At 42.8% G+C, this 25,432-nt stretch overlaps 1 non-coding gene across 1 annotated transcript; it reads right to left on the bottom strand.

Annotated features, from left to right (window-relative positions):
• Nucleotides 1–23,573: 23,573 nt before the first annotated feature.
• Nucleotides 23,574–23,648, bottom strand: Trnas-uga (transfer RNA serine (anticodon UGA)). The gene has a single exon. It is a non-coding gene; the product is annotated as a tRNA-Ser (tRNA).
• Between the last annotated feature and the right edge of the window lie 1,784 nt (nucleotides 23,649–25,432).

The following is a 25,432-nucleotide window of genomic DNA, read 5'->3' as shown; positions in this document are numbered from 1 at the left end:
ACCATCTGCACGAACAGTTCGACGACGTTTGCAGCAGCATGGACTATCAGCTCGGAGACCACGGCTGCGGTTACACTTGACGCTCCATGACAGACAGGAGCGCCTACGATGGTGTACTCAACGAAGAATTCCGGGTGCACGAAAGGCAAAACGTCATTTTTTCGGATGAATCCAGGTTCTGTTTACAGCATCATGATGGTCGCATCCGTGTTTGGCCACATCGTGGTGAACGCACATTGGAAGCGTGTATTCGTCATCGCCATACTGGCGTATCACCCGGCGTGATGGTATGGGGTGCCATTGGTTACACGTCTCGGTCACCTCTTGTTCGCATTAACGGCACTTTGAACAGTGGACGTAACATTTCTGGTGTGTTACGACCCGTGGCTCTACCCTTTATTCGATCCCTGCGAAACCCTACAATTCAGCAGGATAAAGCACGACCGCATGTTGCAGGTCCTTTACGGGCCTTTCTGGATACAGAAAATGTTCGATTGCTGCCCTGGCCAGCACATTCTCGAGATCTCTCGCCAATTGAAAACGTCTGGTGAATGGTGGTCGAGCAACTGGCTCGTCACAATACGCCAGTCACTACTCTTGATGAACTGTGGTATCGTGTTGAAGCTGCATGGGCAACTGTACCTGTACACGCCATCCAAGCTCTGTTTGACTCAATGCCCAGGCGTATGAAGGCCGTTATTACGGCCAGAGGTGATTGCTCTGGGTACTGATTTCTCAGGAACTATGCACCCAAATTGCGCGAAAATGTAATCACATGTCGGTTCTAGTATAATATATTCGTCCAATGAATACCCGTTTTCATCTGCATTTCTTCTTGGTGTAGCAATTTTAATGGCCAGTAGTGTAGTAAATAGTCACCGAATACGGTGTACCGCAATAAATATCATCCTTACCACATCAGTCTCCACCAAGAGTTGACTGCCACGGATTGTATGCGTCGCACTGAATTCTGCCGAAGAGCTCAACTTCAGATTCAGAGGTATGAGACATTTATTAATTTGATTTTATTTACTGACGAGGCTGCATTCACGAACCATGTAAATGTTAATTTTCATAACATGCATTATTGGGCAACTGAAAATGCATGTTGGCTACGGCAAGTTGCAAACCAAAAACCGTGATCGGTAAATGTATGGTGTGGGATACTGGAGGACAGAATTATAGATCCCTATTTCATCGAACGAAATCTTAATGGTAGGAAGTACGCCACATTCCTGCAAGGAACATTAGGTCTGTTATTAGAAGAAATACCTTTAGAAAAAAGGAACAGAATGTGGTATCAAAGCGATGGGTATTCGGCACATTTTTTGCTGATGACTAGAAATGAGTTGCAGAGACAATTGCCAAATCGTTGGATTGGATGCGGAGGAGATGCGTCGTGGCAGGCTCGTTCGCCAGACTTGACGCCTCTGGACGTTTTCTCGTGGGGATTCATAAAAGACAATGTTTACAAAGATGTTCCAACTACACTTGAAGATATGCTAGAGAGAATTGTCAGAGCATGTCCTTCGATCCACCATAAAAAGATTTGCAGCACTGCATTCATACCAATGGTCATCACTTCGAACTCCTTCTGCAAATGGACGTTCATGCCACATTTGTGACCCTCCCTGACCTTACACATCATTGAATTCGTCTCGATAACCGCTATCAGAAAATAGTTACCAAACTATAGCATCCCATTTAAAAAAAAAAAAATTACCTTCATATCTCTGAAGCGACCCCACCTAGCAACAAAAAACCAACGTCATATTATGGCCCCATTTGTCCCTTGCAACGTTTGTCCTACAAACGTTTCAGCTACTATCATTCTTTCGGAGTTATTCTTGGTGGCAATAGTTAGTGACTCACCCTGTATATTAATCCACCCTATCCACAATTCCTCAACGTGTTAGCACCTACGGTACCGCTTTTGTACGCAAGCCATGCCAATGTGGCAAGGTCACACAGAACATACAGATCCGTAAAAAGTAGTTCCTATCATATGGATGTAAGAGCACAAAATACCATAATCATTTATGCCTTATCTGTATACAAACACGGACAGAGTACTTTAAAGGAACATCGAAAGTGGATGTTAGAAGATATCTGATCAAATTCAAAAAAGGTACATACCAATCTGTAGTAAATTCTGAAAGGTCTCTGAAAGAGGAAATATTAGATCAACAAACCAACCATACTGGCGAAATTAGGGGAATGATCAAATGTGTGTGAAATCTTATGGGACTTAATTGCTAAGGTCATCAGTCCCTAAGCTTACACACGGCTTAACCTAAATTATCCTAAGGACAAACACACACACCCATGACCGAGGGAGGACTCGAACCTCCGCCGGGACCAGCCGCATAGTCCATGGCTGTAGCGCCTTTGACCGCTCGGCTAATCCCGCGCGGCAATTAGGTGAATGTTACCATCTATGACTCTGCGAGTTTTCGTATAGAAGAGAGCCGAAGTCATATCCAACGTCCGTATAGTAAAGGTGGTGTCGCTGTCCTGCTGCAGAAAGAAGTTCCTTTTCGGAAGAACACAATAGTTCTTCGACACCAGGACTGCAGATATCGGTAGCACGAATTAAAATATGGTCTGTATTATTCACACTGTTATCCGGTTATTGCTCCCAGAGAACCGAGATAGGTGAAGCAGAGTGGAAAGAACGGAAATTCGTGGTTGGAGACCCAGGACAAAGCTCACATAGTGTAATAGATGATAGTCAATTCACAGTCCTCAACGACGGCTCTCCTACGTGGCGTCTCTTCCCCAAAAAAGCGGCTCTGTTGATGACCTTGTGTAACGCTCGCCGCCAATTGCAAATGTTTCTACTCGTTTGGTAATGATGACGTCTTAGGATCATGCCATTTTCCTCTTATTATGACAATAGACGTGACAGCAAGAAATGTGAAATTATATGTGATCTGAGGTTTCCCGGCGAATGTGCTGTATCCAAGGTTCTCGGGTGTCCAGCCGGATCCGATCGTCGAAGTTCCACGATATTTCGGCGAATAACCGTTCCACCATCATCAGGTGGAACGGTTATTCGCCGAAATATCGTGGAACTTCCACGATCGGATCCGGCTGGACACCCGAAAACCTTGGATACAGATGTGTGTGGTGTCACCGCCAGACACCACACTTGCTAGGTGGTAGCTTAAATCTGCCGCAGTCCATTTAGTACATGTCGGAACCGCGTGTCGCCACTGGGTGATCGCAGACCGAGCGCCACCACAAGGCAGGTCTCGAGATACGGACGAGCACTCGCCCCAGTTGTACGGACGACATTGCTAGCGACAATACGGACGAAGCCTTCCTCTCATTTGCCGAGAGACAGTTAGAATAGCCTTCTGCTAAGTCCATGGCTACGACCTAGCAAGCCGCCATTAGCCTTACCTAGTTTGAGAGTTATCGTATAAATGTCTCAAGAAGAACGTTGTAAACCAACAAAGAATAAAGTTAAGTATATTCCAAAGCTACGTATTTTCTTGATAGCAGTCATAACGTATCCTGTTCCAGACTTGACGCCAGTCGGCGTGTGTGTACGCGTGCCTTTCGGCTCCCTTCTCAGTGTGGCGTAGCTAGCTTGTTACGCCACAACAATGTGAAATTCTTTCCCAACAACCCTTCGAACATCAACAAAGCTAACTGCCACTGTTTCAAAAAAATAATGGAAGATACGGTTGACGTAGCAGCAGAAACGGACCCAATGCACGTATTTTGCTAGGTTGGAAACTCCGCGGTATGGCGGAACACGGAAAGTTCACGTAAGTAGGCAGTGAATTAAACCTATAGGTAAACGTTTCCAGTTGGTATAAATATAAGTGTTGTTACATTAGTGGAAGTGTTAGTGAAGTGTTAAAGAAGATTAAACGGGGTAAGAAGTTTATTTTCCTTCTCGCGCCTATAGCACGGATTTTAGGCTTAATTTCATGCGCACGTATCGTAAGTAAACAGTGACTTAAACTTATATGTAATCACCAGTTCTTTCATTCAGTACTCTCTCAATTTATTTATATCTGTCCTGAATAGTTTCTAGGGTCCTTTGTTTACGTTTTAGTCAGTACTTAAATCAGTTTATACGATTTCTGTTTTTACCATGAGTGAGAAGGGTGTGACATGCCGTAGGATCGTTAGTTCCAGGGTATGGTGTGATGGGTGCTGTAGTTTCTTTCATTGGGGCGAATGTAGTGGCGTGGGAAATGGGGACATAAATGAGGTTCACCAGTGGTATTGTTGGATCTGCAGTAGAGAAGGAAAATACTGGAACAGGAAGGGAAAATTGCAGCTCTTCAAGCTGACTTAGACAAGGCAAAGGAGGAACTGGACAGGTTAAAGAGGGAGAAGAGTGAACAGAGTTGGGAAGTGGCAATAGATAATAGGAGGAACAGGCAAAGGAGAGCATCAGACAGCTTTGTCATAAATCTTGAAAGTAGATTTGACGTGTTGACTCGGTCAGAATCGGATGAGCCTCATGTAGCTGAAGCTGTAGAAAGGGCACAACAAGCTTTCAAGGACTTGAAAAAGGTAGGGAAATTTGTAAAGAGAAAGAAAGTTCTGTTGTTAGGTAGTTCCCATGGTAGAGGTGTTGGCCAACTACTGCAGGAAAATCTAGGTCCAGAGTACCAGGTCACAAACTTTTTCAAGCCTAGTGCAGATCTGGGTCAGGTAACAGAGGATTTAGGTTCTTTATGCAAGCATTTCACAAAGGAGGATGCCGTGGTTATAGTGGGTGGTCCAGGAAGTAGCATTGACAGAGACTCTGAATATTCCATAGAGAGTGACCTGGTGAAGATAGCATCAGCAACGAAGCATACGAGTGTGGTATTTGTGTCTGTGTTGAGACGCCATGATCGGCCTCATTTGAACACTTCCGTCGGGAGGGTGAGCTTGGAGTTGGAATGGCTGCTTAGGACGGATGTAGGGTCCCATATTGGTTTGATTCCTGTGGATGCTATCAATCGGTAGGACTACACTAGGCATGACCTTGACCTCAATAGGAAAGGGAAGGGAAAACTGTCTGGGTTGATTGCAGAAAGCTTAAGGGGGGACACTGTCACAAGTAGTAAAATACCAGTAGTCACAGGTGTCAGGGGAATGCCTTTTTTAGGATAGGGAAGGGGGAAAGAAAACGAGTTTTAAGAGAGATTGGCAGACACACTCAGTTTGAGAAAACAGATGAACAGGAGTCAGATTTTAGCATTCAGCCTCCATTTAAACAATGTTTAACAGAAAGTAATCAGAAACTGCCAGTTCATCGTTGCCAAAGCAGTTATAATCCCATTAGTATGCAGTATCAGTTAGCTTTATTACACCAGAACATTCCGGGACTCAGAAATAAAGTTGATGAACTACTCATTTGTATCGATGAAATGAATTCATCTAACCAAATTGACATAATCTGCCTCTCTGAACATCAAGTGACCACTGGTATAGATATGTTAGACATTTTAGGATTTAAGCTAGCTTCCTACTTCTGCAGAGTAGATATGGATAGAGGAGGAGTTGCCACATTTATTAAAAACTGCCATAAATTCAAGAACATTGACATTAATAAATTCTGTTTAGAGCAGCATCTAGAAGCATGTGCAACAGAAGTAGAGTTCCATAACAGATACTATATAATAGTAACTATCTACCAAGCACCTGCAGGAAATTATAATCTATTCATAAATCATCTGCAAGCTCTTTTAGGTTATTTAACAGGAAGAAACGAAGAAATTTTGATTGTTGGTGACTTTAATACAGATTTTGTAATGCAATCTTCCAGTAAACATTTACTGCAGTTAGTAATGTTGTCCTTCAATCTAAGTAAATGGCACAACTCCAGTAATAAATATAGACTTTGAACAGAAGTCTGTAGCTAAGGTAGAATTTTCAAAATTTTTAGGTGTGTCCATTGATGAGAGGTTAATCTGGAAGCAACACATTGATGGTCTGCTGAAACGTCTGTGTTCAGCTACGTATGCTATTAGGGTTATTGCAAATTTTGGTGACAAGAATCTCAGTAAATTAGCTTACTATGACTACTTTCATTCACTGCTTTCGTATGGCATCATATTCTTGGGTAATTCATCGTTGAGTAGAAAAGTATTCATTGCTCAAAAACGTGTAATCAGAATAATTGCTGGAGCCCACCCACAGTCATCCTGCAGACATCTATTTAAGGATCTAGGGATCCTCACAGTAACCTCACAGTATATATATTCACTTATGAAATTTGTTGTTAATAATCGAACCCAGTTCAAAAGTAATAGCAGGGTGCAAAGCTATAACACCAGGAGAAAGGATGATCTTCACTATGCAGGGTTAAATCTGACTTTGGCACAGAAAGAGGTAAATTATGCTGCCACAAAAGTCTTTGGTCACCTACCAAACAGCATCAAAAGCCTGACAGATAGCCAACTAACATTAAAAAAATAAATTAAAAGAATTTCTAGATGACAACTCCTTCTACTCATTGGCTGAATTTTTAGATATAAATTAAGGGAAAAAAACAACTTAAACATTAGTGTCATGCAATATTTTGTGTACTGTAATATCTTGTACAGACATTTTTTATTAACCTGACACGTTCCACATCATTACGAAGTGTCGTATTCATGACCTATGGAACAAGTATGAATCTAATCTAATCTACTCACACTGTAAACTTTCCAACTAGGATCACTAAATCCTCAAGGACAGCCATTGATAACATTTTTATAGACAAATCAAAGGAACAAAATCATATCATAAAACCTGTAATAAATGGAATATCAGATCATGACATGCAGCTCCTCGTTTTAGATGTAAATTCTAAGCAGATTATCAAGACTGCTAAATCTGAGTACAGGAGAGTAGTCAATCAACCAAAAATTGAGTGTTTTAGAAACCTGCTCGAAGATATCAACTGGAAGGATGTTTATAGTGCTCATGACATGAATGAAAAATATAACACATTCATGAACAATGTCAGTACCATGTTTGAAAACTGTTTTCCTCTAAAAGTTACTCAAATTAAACAGAAGTCTATAATAAAACCACGGATTACACAAGGAATAAAGATTTCCTGTAAGACAAAAAGGAAAATGTATCTGTCGACCAAGAATAGCTCCAATGGTGACGATTTAGCTAAATACAAGGATTACTGTAAAATATTAAAAAAAAAGTAATTCAGACATCTAAACAGATGCACTACGAGAAGAAGATAGCAATATCAGGGAACAATATAAAAACAAAATGGGATATAGTGAAAGAGGAGACTGGTAGAACCAGAAAGGAACAGAGGCAAATAGCACTAAGGTTAGATGACACATTAGTAACCGATGGGCATAGTGTGGCAAATTTATTTAACAAGTACTTTATATCCGTTACTTATAGAACGGTATTGTCAGGATCAGTAAATGATGCCCTTGAATATCTGTAACTAGCCTTTACAAATAGCTTCAGGTACATGAATATGTCACTCACTTCACCAAAAGAAATAAATTCCATAATAAAATCTTTAAAAACAAAGCATTCTAGTGGTTACAATGAAATGTCAACAAAGTTAATTAAGGCATGTTCTTGTGAGTTTAGTACAATTCTAAGTTACTTGTGTAACCAGTCAATTATAACTGGGACATTTCCTGACTGGCTAAAATATGCAGATGTTAAGCCTCTATTCAAGAAAGGGGATAAAGAGATACCATCAAACTACAGACCGATTTCACTTTTGCCAGCATTCTCAAAAATTTTAGAAAAAGTAATGTACAGGCAGCTTCTCAACCATCTGACCCCAAATAACATATTATCAAGAACACAGTTTGGATTTCTGAAGGGTTCTAATATCGAGAAGGCTATTTACACCTACAGTGAAAATGTACTTAATTCATTAAATAAAAAATTACAAGCAGCAGGTATTTTCTGTGATTTGTCAAAGGCATTCGATTGTGTGAACCACAACATCTTTTTAAATAAATTAGAAAGAAGCACTTACTTTAGTTCAAAAAGGGGTCCACTACTTAGGAACATTCATCTTTAACAATTTGCCAGCAAACATAAAAAATTTAGTTACAAACAAAGATCAGTTTAAAAGGAGCCTGAAAGACTTATTAGTGGCCAACTCCTTCTACTCCATTGACGAATTTTTTAATAGAAACAAATGATGTATTGTATATATTCATACTATTAGTATTGTTATTTCAGCTGAAAAAAAATTGACATGTTCCACATCCACGAGGATCTCCTCAGCACGGATCTATGGAACGAAAAACTAATCTAATCTAATCTAATCTAATCTAATGACTACCGAACCCTGACTACCAATTCAGCAGCATTAAGATCTCCTCATCGAAGAAAGGTTTCCTATACTACTGATAGGCAGATGCTAAAATCAAGAGGTTTTTGAAAAAGTAAAAACGTCTTTGTGGACAAATTATTGTGAATAGATGAACAGAGATATCAAGATGTCTGACTTGTGGAGGACAATAAGGAATATCAGAAGTCTTAACTCGAAGCCGGACCAGGCAGAAATGGATGAAAGCGTGAGAAAAGTTGTGCTTGACAACTAGGCTTTCTATTGCTCCATGAGTCCCGCTGTTCCCCCAGTAGTCAAAGTATCTGACCATTTCCCAAGATCGCCATATTTGTTGAAACAGTAAAAGTAAATCCTGAAGTCCTCGACGAACTCAGTCCTTGGAGTGGAGTATATTCCTTATCTTATACTTCTTGTTCTGCCAAGTTGTGCGTTGACGACATTTCTATGAACATTTATCGACACCTGAATTAGAATCTGCTTTCTTACTGAACAATTCAAAGAATCATTACAGCGCCCTAACCTAAAGCAATGCCTGGAAGTCTAACGTCACGCATGTCCTTCCCGTTTTCGGCGTGTGTCAGAAGTGCCCCGTTTGAAGTGGGGCTTGGAATTCGAGAATTTACTTTCAGAAATCCAGTTTGGATTTCTATAGGATAGAGGAACACTAGGCCGTAATTCTATTCATCACTCTGAAATTTTTAGTGCATTCAACAACAGGTAGCAAGATTTTGTGTTTGGCATTCTAACTTTTCTAAAGCACATAATCATATGCGTAAGATTCCAGAACAAATTATTCATAGATCCTCAAGAGGATTGCCTCAGTGCTCAACTCCCAGTCGTCTTGGGCGGCCGGAGTGGCTGAGCGGTTCTAGGCGCTACAGTCTGGCACCGCGCGACCGCTACGGTTGCTGGTTCGAATCCTGCCTCGGGCATGGATGTGTGTGATGTCCTTAGGTTAGTCAGGTTTAAGTAGTTCTAAGTTCTAGGGGACCGATGACTTCAGAAGTTAAGTCCCATAGTGCTCAGAGCCATTTGATTCAGTCGTCTTCTGTTTTTAATATGCGCTCGGGATATGGACAACATCATTACATCAGAGGTTGAAACTCTCCAGTATGCAGATGATTTACATCTTATTTTCTACATATAGAGATAAACACTCTTGCCCTCACTTTACGAGCCATTTACGCATAAACCCTCTGGTTGAGTGCTAACGACCTAACAATTTGACTGAGACACATTCTGTAGTTCTCTTCAGCTGCACAAGGGTATGACCGACTAGTTCAAGTATTTATTAGAAAGCTTCTCCTTCCCGCTGGTGGCGGAAGTGAAATTTTCAGGTATGTTATTTGATATGCACTTAACAGAGACTGGTAACATGTCTCTTGAAATCGAATAAAAAGCATTAACAGAAGAGACCTATAGTTGGAACTTTGTGGGTTTCAGACCCGAACATTCTCTTCGTCCCCTTTATCATCAATTATGGATGCTTCTTACATCACAACTGTGATAAACCTCTATGTTATAACGGTGACACAGAACAATTTCCATGCTTGTGGGTATGCCTGGAGGAACAGGATCGACTTTGTCGAGTGCCTTACTATTAGAATCTATTGAATCTCCGCTGTATTTTCTGCGTCAGTAGTTGCCGAGAAAATTTATTTACCATGAGAGACAGGAGCCTAAGAGTAGATTGATCACCCACCTACGAAAACGACCGCCTTCCGCACCTAAGGTTTACATCGGAAATGAGGTGCCTTTACCATCTACTAGTGGAAGCATTAAACTCTACCGCTCAATTCAAACAATTACCTCCATGGGCCCATTTGAAACTTCATTCCGATATCAGTTGGAAACCTCCCTATTCAACATTACAGTTTTAGGAAAACACATTAAGTTCATGTTTCAGTACTTACATTAATCTTTATTGACACACGTTGTTCACGTTTATACTGACAGCTTTCTATTTCAAGAGACTTCTGCAGTAGAAGGTGTAGTTCTTGTCCCGAAGGTGAAATATTCCAAGCAACTTCGCCTGTCCCCATGTTGTTCAATTTTTACTGCAGAAGCGATAGCGATTCGAGAGGCTTTTATAATTGATGTTCATGCGGGGCTAAAGATCCTGCTGCAGTGTTGGACTCAAAAAGCTTATTACAATTTAAGCAAAATATAAAATGAAACAGTAAACTGAATATTCAAATAGCAGAAATTTTACGAGAAACATTGCAGTATAGGCGAAGAGATATGAGAATCTCCCATGAATGCCGGACATTTGCCACGCAGGACATTTTCCACGCCGGACATTTGCCACACTTGCCCCTTCGCCAGGTGGCTTGAGTAGCGATCCCTCAGGTAAGGGACGCCCTTCCTCGTACTACTTCTGTCCGCTTTCAAACCGCCGTCTCCACATCTTACTCGATACAACCAGTACATAAGGGACCTTCTTCTTCGAGATCTTGGCCAAATACAGAGCTTCTTTTCCGAAATCGAAATATTTATAACTTTTGGGGAACGGAAGCAATTCCGACGATTATGTCAGTATGTAATTAGTTCTGCCAAGTATAAATATAGATCCCTCAGTCTGTACGGTAGCTTCCTTTCACGGTTACTGATTGCGATAGAAACAGTCCATCGGCATGGGAGCAACAAGAAAGGAACGATGTAAAGAGAATACGAATGTACTCTAATCATTTCTTTTTGATCACTGCATTTGTGCCTACTTTAATTATTACAACTGCATGCCCAAAAGACAATAAGGAAAGAAGAAATGGGTATGTGAATGTTTGAAAAGAAGAACGACATACTCCATATTAATTTACTCTGTAAAATCCGATATCCCTTGCGGCGAAACATTAGTTAATAAAGTGTAGCAGGACAATGTTCAAAACATGACTGAAAATACGTTCATAAACAGATAAGAACATCTATGATTGACAAGTCATCTTCAGTCGACGTAAAATTTTAAAATGTTAGAATTAAGGAAATGAAGTAATACAGAATGCTATGCTTGTAACGTACGTTGTTGTTCTCCATTGTTTAGTTCTAGTATTTACAGGGTCACACAGCAAGCATCCGAGGTTTTGGATGGAAAAGCCGTAATTGTAATGATCTCCACTACAACAGAAACAAGAATCACAACTTAAGGAAAAATAATGTAATGTGTGTTCCAGCTCACAAGCGACATTGAAGCAGATAGTTCCTGTGACTTAGTATGGCAGCGGTTATATTCAACAACCGGAATAAATTAATAACTGGCTCCTTTTACCGAGTCCCGGTCTCAGATAAAACAGTTGCTGAACATTTCAAAGAAAACTGGAGTCTCATCGCAAATAGGTACCCTACTCATATAATTATAGTTGGCAGTAACTTCAATCTACCTTCCGTATGTTCACAAAAATATATTTTCAGACCCTATTGTAGATAGAAAACGATTTCCGTAATTGTTCTAAATGCTTTTTTTAAATTATTTTGCATAATTAGTTCACGAGGCCATTCAAATTGTAAATGGTTACGAAAACACACTTGACCTTTTAGCCACAAATAATCCTTAGCATCACGACGGATACAGGGATTAGTGAACACGCGGTCGTAGCGAGGCTCAGTTTTGTAACAAAGCAATTCACCAAAACTAAACGCGAAATATATCTATTTATAAAAGCAACTAAAAATTCGGTTGACGTCTTTCTAAGAGACAGTCTCCAATCCTTCCAAACTATGTAAGTGAAGACCATATCTGGCTTAAGTTCAAAGAAATAGTATCAACAGCACTCGAGATATTCATACCAAATAAATTAATAACAGACGGAACTGATTCCCCATTGTACACAAAACACGACAGAAAGTTGCTGCAGGAGCACCGAAAAAGGCATGTATAATTTAGATGAGCGCAAAATCTCCAAGATTGGAGAAGTTTTACTGAGGCTCGAAATTTGGTGCGGACTTCAATGCGAGATGCATTTAATAGTTTCCACAACGAAAGTCTCTCTAGAAATGTGACGGAAAATCCATAGATTCTGGTCCTATGTTAAGTAGACCAGCAGAAACGTTCAGCAAGTAAGGAGGGGGAGGAGGAGGGGGACCCAACCCTTCGGAGCAGGTAAAATCGTGGCAAATGTCAGCCGTGGCAAATGTCCGGCGTGGCAAATGTCCGCACACCTCTCCCCTCTGTGGGCCCGGCTCACATACAATTGGCTTACAAGACAAACTGCTGGCGAAGAATGCCAGTGGTTCTGGCTGAGCAATAAACGTCAGTCTACCATCCCCTGATTTCAAGTTGAGAGTGTGGAAACCGACCGTAAAGCCAATGTGACACTGCGATCCAGCCAATACTTAAGTCCCCCTTGCTTCGAGAATTTCAGACGAGCAGGGAGCTGATACCAACCTTGGTACTAATTCGTATCAACCATAGTTAATCCTACCCACTTACTTGTGGTAAGTATCAAGGATAACCATTTCTACGACTATTATGAAATAGAAGAAGGAGATGTAAGCAATTTGCTATTTGCGAATTACTTCGAAACACAGAAAAACTCTTTACTGCAAAACCTTGTGAAACTGAAAATTACCAATTCAACAAGTGCTCCTGTTTCGCCATTCGAGTCCTCCGATATCTTCCACAGTGCTCATGAAGCATGTACGCTACATTAAAAAATTTTATTTTTCCTACGTAGGAAATTAACTAAACTCGCTGTCCTTGATTGTAGCTTGTACTTTACGCCATGTGCTGCCTGTTCAACACTTGCTTTCATTCCTGCAAGCTACTAATACGTGTGTTATCACGGTTTAGAGAAAGTGAGGTAATTTCTGATTGTTTTTAATAAGTTTAAATGGAGTGTCTTTAGAAAACATTTTAAAATGCTAATAAACCATAAGCTATTTAGAGAAAAAAAATATTTGTTTCCCTATAACATTAAGGCGATATCTTCCATCGATGTAGCACTGAGTTTACGACTTGCATTTTCACATTCCCAATGGAGATTAAAAGACGTGGAAAGTAGCGAAGAAGAAGATACGGAAAATCTACATCTACATCTACACCCATACTCCGCAAGCCACCTGACGGTGTGTGGCGGAGGGTACTCTGAGTACCTCTATCGGTTCTCCCTTCTATTCCAGTCTCGTATTGTTCGTGGAAAGAAAGATTGTCAGTATGCCTCTGTGTGGGCTCTAATCCCTTTGATTTTATCTTCATGGTCACTTCGCGAGGTATACGTAGGAGGGAGCAATATACTGCTTGACTCCTCGGTGAAGGTATGTTGTCGAAACTTCAACAAAAGCCCGTACCGAGCTACTGAGCGTCTCTCCTGCAGAGTCTTCCACTGGAGTTTATCTGTCATCTCCGTAACGCTTTCGCGATTACTAAATGATCCTGTAACGAAGCGCGCTGCTCTCCGTTGGATCTTCTCTATCTCTTCTATCAACCCAATCTGGCATGGATCCCATGCTGGTGAGCAATATTCAAGCAGTGGGCGAACAAGCGTACTGTAACCTACTTCCTTTGTTTTCGGATTGCATTTCCTTGGTATTCTTCCAATGAAGATGGCAAAGGAGATGCATTTCCAGTGAGAAACGCTTCAGAACACCAAAGCCTGTCCCAGTACCAACAGCAAGGATGTTCCATGCATGTGTCTACCTGAAATCTTGAATAAAACCCATAAAACTTGATTCTGATGTGCGTTGCCTGATTGTAAGGATCACACATTTGTGTAGTGTACTCAACACAAAACATATTTTTGTTGTAGAGAAAAAATGAACTACACTCCTGGAAATGGAAAAAAGAACACATTGACACCGGTGTGTCAGACCCACCATACTTGCTCCGGACACTGTGAGAGGGCTGTACAAGCAATGATCACACGCACGGCACAGCGGACACACCAGGAACCGCGGTGTTGGCCGTCGAATGGCGCTAGCTGCGCAGCATTTGTGCACCGCCGCCGTCAGTGTCAGCCAGTTTGCCGTGGCATACGGAGCTCCATCGCAGTCTTTAACACTGGTAGCATGCCGCGACAGCGTGGACGTGAACCGTATGTGCAGTTGACGGACTTTGAGCGAGGGCGTATAGTGGGCATGCGGGAGGCCGGGTGGACGTACCGCCGAATTGCTCAACACGTGGGGCGTGAGGTCTCCACAGTACATCGATGTTGTCGCCAGTGGTCGGCGGAAGGTGCACGTGCCCGTCGACCTGGGACCGGACCGCAGCGACGCACGGATGCACGCCAAGACCGTAGGATCCTACGCAGTGCCGTAGGGGACCGCACCGCCACTTCCCAGCAAATTAGGGACACTGTTGCTCCTGGGGTATCGGCGAGGACCATTCGCAACCGTCTCCATGAAGCTGGGCTACGGTCCCGCACACCGTTAGGCCGTCTTCCGCTCACGCCCCAACATCGTGCAGCCCGCCTCCAGTGGTGTCGCGACAGGCGTGAATGGAGGGACGAATGGAGACGTGTCGTCTTCAGCGATGAGAGTCGCTTCTGCCTTGGTGCCAATGATGGTCGTATGCGTGTTTGGCGCCGTGCAGGTGAGCGCCACAATCAGGACTGCATACGACCGAGGCACACAGGGCCAACACCCGGCATCATGGTGTGGGGAGCGATCTCCTACGCTGGCCGTACACCACTGGCGATCGTCGAGGGGACACTGAATAGTGCACGGTACATCCAAACCGTCATCGAACCCATCGTTCTACCATTCCTAGACCGGCAAGGGAACTTGCTGTTCCAACAGGACAATGCACGTCCGCATGTATCCCGTGCCACCCAACGTGCTCTAGAAGGTGTAAGTCAACTACCCTGGCCAGCAAGATCTCCGGATCTGTCCCCCATTGAGCATGTTTGGGACTGGATGAAGCGTCGTCTCACGCGGTCTGCACGTCCAGCACGAACGCTGGTCCAACTGAGGCGCCAGGTGGAAATGGCATGGCAAGCCGTTCCACAGGACTACATCCAGCATCTCTACGATCGTCTCCATGGGAGAATAGCAGCCTGCATTGCTGCGAAAGGTGGATATACACTGTACTAGTGCCGACATTGTGCATGCTCTGTTGCCTGTGTCTATGTGCCTGTGGTTCTGTCAGTGTGATCATGTGATGTATCTGACCCCAGGAATGTGTCAATAAAGTTTCCCCTTCCTGGGACAATGAATTCACGGTGTTCTTATTTCCATTTCCAGGAGTGTATTTTTGCAATTCCATAAGTAACAGCAGAAAGGAGCATACACGTAGGGATTTCAAAAATTAAGTGACACGCATCGCCCCACCCTAAAACGATTGCGCAACAAGAGTCGGTTAAATTTCGAGTCTGTAGCACGTCATCTTCGTGGTGTAGCAATTTTAATGGCCAGTAGTGTAATAACTAATTTACATTTTGCGGTACTTTCATTAATATATTCATTTACTTCAAGTGTCAGTTCACAAATAAAATCCTCAAAGTAATCCGTGGAAATATGTCATTACTAGGATGAGAAAGGAGGTTGATTTATGATGTAAACTATGTGCTACATGCCCCAATAAAGAGCACCAAGTAGACTCACAAGAGTGGTTTATTTTTTTATTTTTTTTTTTAATTTCGTGTTTCCGTCTTGTTTGGTCCCAGAACAAATTATTGATCACAATTTTTTTTTTTTTTTTGACAAACTCTAAGCTCAGGGCCGAGGAGGAATAACAAATCTGTATTATATTCTGTCTGTGGTTGATATGTGAAGATTCCTTATCTATATGTATTGAACCTATGTGAAATAGTCAATGGCTATTTCACATAGGTTCAATACATATAGATAACGAATCTTCACATATCACATGTCAACGTCGCATATCACTCTAACTCCTCACGTCTCACACCGTTGCAGAGTATCCCCCAGCTTGAACAGTCCCCTGCTGACATCCGCTCAATAAAATTTGAAACGAGACTCGTCCGACCAGACAACATGTTTCAGGTCATCAACAGTCCAATGTCGGTCTGACGGGCCCAGGCGAGGCGTAAAGCTTTGTGTCGTGCAGTCATTAAGGGTACACGAGTGGGCCTTCGGCTCCGAAAGCCCATATCGATGATGTATCGTTAAATGTTTCGCACGCTGAAATTGTTGATGGTCCAGCATCGAAATCTGCAGCAGTTTGTGGAAGGGTTGCACTTCTGTCACGCTGAACGATCCTTTTCAATCGTCGTTGGTCCCGTTCTTGCAGGATATTTTTCCGGTCGCAGCGATGTCGCAGACTTGATGTTTTACCGATTTTCTGATATTCACGGTATACTCGTGAAATGGTCGTACGGGAAAATCCCCATTTCATCGCTACCTCGGAGATGCTGTGTTCCATCACTCCGGCGCCGACTACGACACCACGTTCAGACTCACTTAAATCTTGATAACCTGCCATTGTAGTAGCAGTAACCAATCTAACAACTGCGCCAGACACTTGTTGTCTTATACAGGCGTTGCGACCTCAGGGCCGTATTCTGCGTGTTTACGTGTATTTGAATACGCATGCCTATACCAGTTTCTTTGGGGCTTCAGTGTATTTGAACCAAGCTGTTTGCATTGTTGTTGTTGTGGTCTTCAGTCCCGAGACTGGTTTGATACAGCTCTCCATCCTACTCTATCCTGTGTAAGGTTCTTCATCTCCCAGTACCTACTGCAACCTACATCCTTCTGAATCTGCTTAGTGTATTCATCTCTTGGTCTCCCTCTACGATTTTTACCCTCCACGCTGTCCTCCAATGCTAAATTTGTGATCCCTTGATGCCTCAGAATATGCCCTACCAACCGATCCCTTCTTCTAGTCAAGTTGTGCCACAAATTCCTCTTCTCTCCAATTATATTCAATAACTCCTCATTAGTTATGTGATCTACCCATCTAAACTTCAACATTCTTCTGTAGCACCACATTTCGAAAGCTTCTATTCTCTTCTTGTCTAAACTATTTATCGTCCATGTTTCACTTCCATACATGGTTACACTCCATACAAATACTTTCAGAACCGACTTCCTGACACTTAAATCTATACTCGATGTTAACAAATTTCTCATCTTCAGAAACGCTTTCCTTGCCATTGCCCGTCTACATTTTAGATCCTCTCTACTTCGATCATCATCAGTTATTTGGGTCCCCAAATAGCAAAACTCATTTACTACTTTAAGCCTCACATTTCATAATCTAATTCCCGAAGCATCACCCGATTTAATTCGACTACATTCCATTATTCTCGTTTTGCTTTTATTGTTGTTCATCTTATATCCTTCTTTCAAGACACTGTCCATTCCGTTCAACTGCTCTTCCAGGTCCTTTTCTATCTCTGACAGAATTACAATGTCATCAGCGAACCTCAAAGTTTTTATGTCGTCTCCATGAATTTTAATTCCTACTCCCAATTTTTCTTTTGTTTGCTTTACTGCTTGCTCAATATACAGACTGAATAACATCGGGGATAGGCTACAACCCTGTCTCACACCCTTCCCAACCACTGCTTCCCTTTCAAAAAAAAAAATGGTTCAAATGGCTCTGAGCACTATGGGAGTCAACTGCTGAGGTCATAAGTCCCCTAGAACTTAGAACTACTTAAACCTAACTAACCTAAGGACATCACACACATCCACGACCGAGGCAGGATTCGAACCTACGACCGTAGCGGTCGCGCGGTTCCAGACTGTTGCACCTAGAACCGCTCGGCCACCATGTCCGGCAAAAGAAACAACAGATTTCAGTTGTTTATTACAGACAAACTATGAAGGACAGAACACTTTATGCACGTCACTGGATAGAGGAAGGTTGAAAGTTTTATGTTCGCACCGACGCTATGCCATACACTCAACATGAGCGCCATGCGTTGCTCGAGAAATATCAAAATTGTAGTTCATTTCATTCCACACACGAATCAACAAGTCAGTGTTTACTGAAGAGACAGCTTCAACAGTTTATCAGTTGTTGTCGAGTAGTTGCCATAGCTAGGACGAAGACTCTTTCTTTTATGCACCCCCAGAGAAACGAATCTCAAGGTGTGCGGTCTGGTGACCTGGGAGGCCAAAAGCAATGAACAAGATCTTGTTATTCAACTGTTCCTGTCCAGCGTTGTAGGATGGCGTTCTTAAAAAGACGCTGCAGCTTAAGGTGAAAGTGACGCGGGCACCGTGATGCATAAAAAATGTGGTCATTCGAATCTTCGTGAAGTTGAGGAAACTACCGATTTTGCATCATGTTCAGGATGACATTGCTGTCACAGTTTCCTCCGCGTTAAGGAAATGTTTATAAATTCTCCGAACAGAAACGGAACAAAACGCGTTCATTGTCGGTGTTCGAAGACGACGATAGGATTTTGCGATCCCCAAATTGTTACATTACTTTACCAGACAGATGAAACATCGATTCGTCTGTAGAGTTGAGTCTTTCGGGAAAAGTGTCCTCTGCCATATTCTGGAGAAATGAAATGTAAAATTTGTACCTTCTGTTTTGGTCGCCGGGACACAATTGCTGCAGCAACTGCAACTTGTAAAGCTTCAAATGCAGACGTCGTTTCAGAACACGCCACAGCGTTGTTTGAGGAACTTTAAATTTTTGACCTGCCCGTCTTGTGGACTTCCGGGGGCTCTGTGTGAGCACATCTCGAATACGCTCGACCTTTTCATCACACGCGCGTAGCCGACCAGTGCCCTTCCCTGTGCGTATGCAACCAACTTTCAAGGATTTTGTATACCAGTCATAAATCTGCATGTGCAGAGGTGGCTTCTTGCTGTATCGGCGGCGAAATGCACGTTGGACGTGAACAATGGACTGACTTCACCCAAATTTCAACACACAAAATGATTTCTCTTCTGTTGCAGTAGCCATGTTGCTCAAAACTTTGAAACTTCCTCTATCCAGTGACATGCGCAATGTGTAATAAACAACTGAAATCTATTTTTTTCTTTTTGAATCACCTGGCATAAGAGCACAACCAGCGATTTCATCAGATTAACGACCTCAAAAGATAAAAGGGGACAGGTGTGACAAACGTATCTAACGTGCCCGGTTGCCCAGATCCGTTTTCTTAACGAGCGACGACGTATGTTTAGTACTATGCACGAAAAGGAAGAGCAGGATGTGTTGGAGGAGTGGCTAAGACACTGGAGTTTCATACGTCTCGAACTACTCACACCGTCAATCAGCGGTCTCTTTTGAAATTTAATTCATTTCCTCTATCTACTTAAAAAAAATAGGATTTGTTCACCTGGCTCTTCTTTGCCCAATCCGAAAGTTGACGAGACGTCAAAACCAAGTTAACTCGTCTCTTATCTAAAGCTTCACATCATAGGCTAAGCTCCAACATAGCTCTGAAAATCAGGTGGTAAATTTTTGGAGCCTTAATCGGTAGTTTTCGTCCAAGTAATCAAGTGTACATCATCTAACTTCCTTCTTTGAGCTTACTAAAATCATTCAATTTTTGTTTAGAGATGAAGAGTAATTAGTATTAACAATGCGTCATAGAGTAAATTGGCCACAGCTAACATCCATACCCATCCGTCTTTCCTGGGTTTAGGTTGTCTCCATCAACTAATGAACGTTTCCCATGATCAACAACGCTAAACAGTTTCCTTCACTGCATTAGCGATAAATTTCAGTAAATAATCCAGTAGTAAATATCTCATGATTTTGCAAAATAGCTGCTAGTTGCGTTTATTGTAAATAGTTATCAATGTTACAATGTGCAAGCTGCAGCAGCATCAGGAAATTCGGTAACCTTGCAGCGTACATCTTGTAATGTACACTCCTGGAAATGGAAAAAAGAACACATTGACACCGGTGTGTCAGACCCACCATACTTGCTCCGGACACTGCGAGAGAGCTGTACAAGCAATGGTCACACGCACGGCACAGCGGACACACCAGGAACCGCGGTGTTGGCCGTCGAATGGCGCTAGCTGCGCAGCATTTGTGCACCGCCGCCGTCAGTGTCAGCCAGTTTGCCGTGGCATACGGAGCTCCATCGCAGTCTTTAACACTGGTAGCATGCCGCGACAGCGTGGACGTGAACCGTATGTGCAGTTGACGGACTTTGAGCGAGGGCGTATAGTGGGCATGCGGGAGGCCGGGTGGACGTACCGCCGAATTGCTCAACACGTGGGGCGTGAGGTCTCCACAGTACATCGATGTTGTCGCCAGTGGTCGGCGGAAGGTGCACGTGCCCGTCGACCTGGGACCAGACCGCAGCGACGCACGGATGCACGCCAAGACCGTAGGATCCTACGCAGTGCCGTAGGGGACCGCACCGCCACTTCCCAGCAAATTAGGGACACTGTTGCTCCTGGGGTATCGGCGAGGACCATTCGCAGCCGTCTCCATGAAGCTGGGCTACGGTCCCGCACACCGTTAGGCCGTCTTCCGCTCATGCCCCAACATCGTGCAGCCCGCCTCCAGTGGTGTCGCGACAGGCGTGAATGGAGGGACGAATGGAGACGTGTCGTCTTCAGCGATGAGAGTCGCTTCTGCCTTGGTGCCAATGATGGTCGTATGCGTGTTTGGCGCCGTGCAGGTGAGCGCCACAATCAGGACTGCATACGACCGAGGCACACAGGGCCAACACCCGGCATCATGGTGTGGGGAGCGATCTCCTACACTGGCCGCACACCACTGGTGATCGTCGAGGGGACACTGAATAGTGCACGGTACATCCAAACCGTCATCGAACCCATCGTTCTACCATTCCTAGACCGGCAAGGGAACTTGCTGTTCCAACAGGACAATGCACGTCCGCATGTATCCCGTGCCACCCAACGTGCTCTAGAAGGTGTAAGTCAACTACCCTGGCCAGCAAGATCTCCGGATCTGTCCCCCATTGAGCATGTTTGGGACTGGATGAAGCGTCGTCTCACGCGGTCTGCACGTCCAGCACGAACGCTGGTCCAACTGAGGCGCCAGGTGGAAATGGCATGGCAAGCCGTTCCACAGGACTACATCCAGCATCTCTACGATCGTCTCCATGGGAGAATAGCAGCCTGCATTGCTGCGAAAGGTGGATATACACTGTACTAGTGCCGACATTGTGCATGCTCTGTTGCCTGTGTCTATGTGCCTGTGGTTCTGTCAGTGTGATCATGTGATGTATCTGACCCCAGGAATGTGTCAATAAAGTTTCCCCTTCCTGGGACAATGAATTCACGGTGTTCTTATTTCAATTTCCAGGAGTGTATTTGCACATCAGGCTTAAGAACATTTAATAAATTATATTCATTTTACACCTTTCTTGTGACTGATGTATCGTTGTGTCCGAATAAGAACAATGAAGATCGTGGTTTCAAACACATGCAAATAAGTTTTTAAAATCTAAATTATCATCTTATATCTCGTAATTAGATACAAAATCGTAATCAGGTACAAAATGCTGCGGAAAGGAGCAAAATTATTACGTACGTCTGGTGGCGAGATTGCTCGGACACTCATGATGCCGTGTCTTGACCTTCTAACGCCTAATGAGAGTTACGTTACATTCTTTACTGAACATGTAAACCTTTGTAAAAAGCTCCGATAAACTTGAGTGGTAATGTTAATGCTAAGCTGATAATGACATTCAGTATGAACGCTGTCACTACGAAACACTTCAGTTCTGTCCCCCATAATGTATGATTCTAAGTAATGGAACAGCAAATTCTGATAATCTGAGGCAACAGTGAAAATGTTCAATAACTGGGATTATTTTTTAATTATTTATTCCTAGAATTCCTTTCAGATGCATCTAACAACGTATTTTAGTTCACTTCCATCTTCTTGTGTACTGAGCACAAAAAGACTTAATCGTAATCAAAGAAATAGGTTGGTACGAACTGACAAAACTCATTATTTAATTGGGATGCTTGTTTTACTAAAATCGTTATTTAATTGGAATACTTGTTTTACTACTTTAGTGCTACATTTACATTACAAATTCAAAACAGCTCGCAGTCGAACTGTCCTGATTCTCAAAAGAATTTAATTTTGTTGACAGTGGATATAAGGCGATCTGGTTGAGTAGCGTATATGACGAAGGATTTATCTACGATGCCATTAGGTCGGAGGGTTGCAGATGAACCATTTAACAGACCTATTTCATCCGGAAGTATATTTACAGCTGATTGGAGGAACATCCACAGGCCTGAGATGGAGTTAAAATTTAGAAGCATGCATTCTCGATTACTGCATCTACGCTGTGGACTGACGAAACTAGGTTCACGTAATTTAGCGAAGAAGTATCCGTTGCTCGCTTTGTCAGTTTGGTGAAACTCAACAGGCTCATGATAAGACCACAGTAAGAGTTACTCCACAAAGAAGTGTGAGTTCATCGCAAGTTCCACTAAATAATCGAAATCTTCTAATCTGTCGCTGCTTTAGCCATACTGGCTCATAAATAGAAGGCAATAAAGAGAAGGCCGTCTCGCTGTATTTGATTTTCCGAAAAAGTTTCAGCACGAAAGATCGTATAACTATTGCTCCTTACAATCGTCGCACTAATGCCGAAGAGCTTGTTTTGAAACAAGTAGTCACGAAATAGGAAATTAGCTTAAATCGCTCATCAGAGGAAACACAGTCGGGCCTCATGAGATAGTGCGACGTTCTACACAGATTACTCGCACCCCTTCAAGTACCAATTCATCACAGTTCGCTGGAACAACTGAGGGTGCTAAGCGATTGGAAAACAAGCGCAGGTCATACCCTTACTCAAGAGGAGTCGTCGGGTAGATGTCATAATTATAGGCCTATAATACTGATGTCAGCTTGTTATAGAATTGTGGAACATGTTTTATACTCACGCATTACGACCTTTTTGCGAAAGAAAATCTGTAAAAGAGTCTTCTGCAAACAATGATCTTGAACGACTCGATGGATAGCGTCAGAAGCTCCCTGAGGCTACATGCAGACGAGTCTGTTGGCTATAGGAAGGCCATAACGTCAGAAGACTGTGAGCGAAATGCGGAAATATCTGAGGATAGTCGATTAGTAGTACAGAGACTGGCAGCACCCTAAGAACTAAGTGATTTATATTACACTGCGTATAAATAGGCGAAGAAATCCGTTACAGTTCCATTACGCTATTGGCGATTTATCCCTGGAAACAGCAACTTCGATAAAATATCTGGGATTAACTGTACGAAGCGATCTAAGATGCAATGATCATATAAAACTAATTCTAGTAAAAGCAGATTCCAGGCTGGGGTTCACTGGAAGAGACTTACGAAAAAGACTCATCCACGAAAAATGTGGGTTACAAAAATCTTCCAGAATGAGATTTTTCACTCTGCAGCGGAGTGTGCGCTGAAATGAAACTTCCTGGCAGATTAAAACTGTGTGCCGGGCCGAGACTCTAACTCGGGACCTTTGCCTTTCAGGGGCAAGTGCTCTACCAACTGAGCTACCCAAGCACGACTCACACCCCGCCCTCACAGCTTTACTTCTGCCAGTACCTCGTCTACTACCTACCAAACTTTACAGAACTTCTCCTGCGAACCTTGCAGGACTAGCACTCCTGAAAGAAAGGATATTGCGGAGACATGGCTTAGCCACAGCCTGGGGGATGTTTCCAGAATGAGATTTCCACTCTGCGGCGGAGTGTGCGCTGATATGAAGCTTCCTGGCGGATTAAAACTGTGTGCTCGGTCCGGCACACAGCTTTAATCTGCCAGGAAGTTTTTTACAAAAATCTTGTTAGACCGATTCTTAAGCATTACTGATCAGTCTGGGGCGTTTGTCTGGTTCGAGTAATTGACAAGATTGAGAAGATTCAATGAAGGTCGGTGCATTTCGTCAAATGATCGTTGAGTAGGCGCTAGAACGTTACGGGTACGCTCAACGTACGCCAGTCGCAGACGGCACAAGAGGCCGTTGTGCTCCACGAAGAGGTTACTGTAGAAATTCTAAGAGTGTAAGTATCGAAAAGAGTTGGGCAGCATATTACTTCTCGCATACAGGTCTCACGAAATAACAGAGATTCGGAAATCAGAGTAATTGGAATCTTTATGATGGTTTGTTTACTGGAGATCTTCCCCCATACCAAGTGCAAAATGCTGAAACACTCTCCACCATACAACGTAAAGTGGTTTGCGGATCATAGCTGTCGAAGCAGAGTGATGCACCATTCTCTCGAGCTTCCCACACCAAAATACTCAAAAAGTAGCCGTGAAAATCCTCCGTAATGTTTTTGGTGTTGCTCGGATTCGTACTGTATCTTATTCTGTTTAGGACATTCACCATTCAGCAGTACCAGCTTTTGAAGTTTTTGCCTACAGCATAAAATTTCAGCGTGGACGTGTTATGATGGCTGGATTTGGATTGGCCACTTACCTCCATAGTTTTTCGACACAAGTCTGCTTTTCTTCAACAGTTAACCTTCTTCCACAGTTTTATTTAACTTCTATTTGCGGAGATCTGCAGCAAACTTTTTAATCACTATATTCCTCTCAACACCGACACACGTCCGAATAGCTTCACCTCTCAAAGCAGACAATTGCTAAGCAACGGCAGCGTCACTTCGTGCGATATTTTCATTGTTGTGAGCCTGCCCTGGGACCGATGCTAAGAAGCGAATATTGCTAATGACTAGCGCCCGGATTATTAGGTTTTTGTGAAACTGATTTTAGCACTCCATCTTCTTGGAAAATATTTTTGCCTTTTAGGAGTCATCTAATTAAAATGTAATGAACTCCAGTATCAACATAGAAAAATTTTATCATATTTTTAACACTGTCACTCTAGTTCTTTATGAAAAATGAACAACAAACTATTTTCTGTATCGAAACTCGAAAAAATTCATAAACATTCGAGATATTTACCGGTGGTACAACCATTTTCTCTTTAGTAGTACTGTAATGGATCATCTTCTACCGAAAAATACCTTACATATGTCACTCACATAAAAACACACCGTTGCGATGCGTACTTGAGTATGACCACAGTCCGAGGCCAAACGCTACAATCATACTTCATTTTGGAATTGCATTACACAAAGAACCACATTTCTAAGCTGTGTAATGTGAAACTTTTTCTACTGTCTCCCAGTACATTTTTGCAGACTGAGAAAGTTCAGCCATAGACGTCAGTAACCTCGTCGACTGAAAGCCAAATGCAGTGGTCACAAATGTCCGTTTTAAATACCAGCAATAGCCTTTTCACACATCTGTTTCAAATAATTTTTGCAGTTCGACTTTCCT

Source organism: Schistocerca serialis, chromosome 8 (assembly GCF_023864345.2).
Source record: "Schistocerca serialis cubense isolate TAMUIC-IGC-003099 chromosome 8, iqSchSeri2.2, whole genome shotgun sequence".
Classification (NCBI taxonomy): Eukaryota; Metazoa; Arthropoda; class Insecta; order Orthoptera; family Acrididae; genus Schistocerca; species Schistocerca serialis.
The sequence above is the reverse complement of the archived record's forward strand: the minus strand, read 5'-3'. Positions and strand labels throughout refer to the sequence as shown.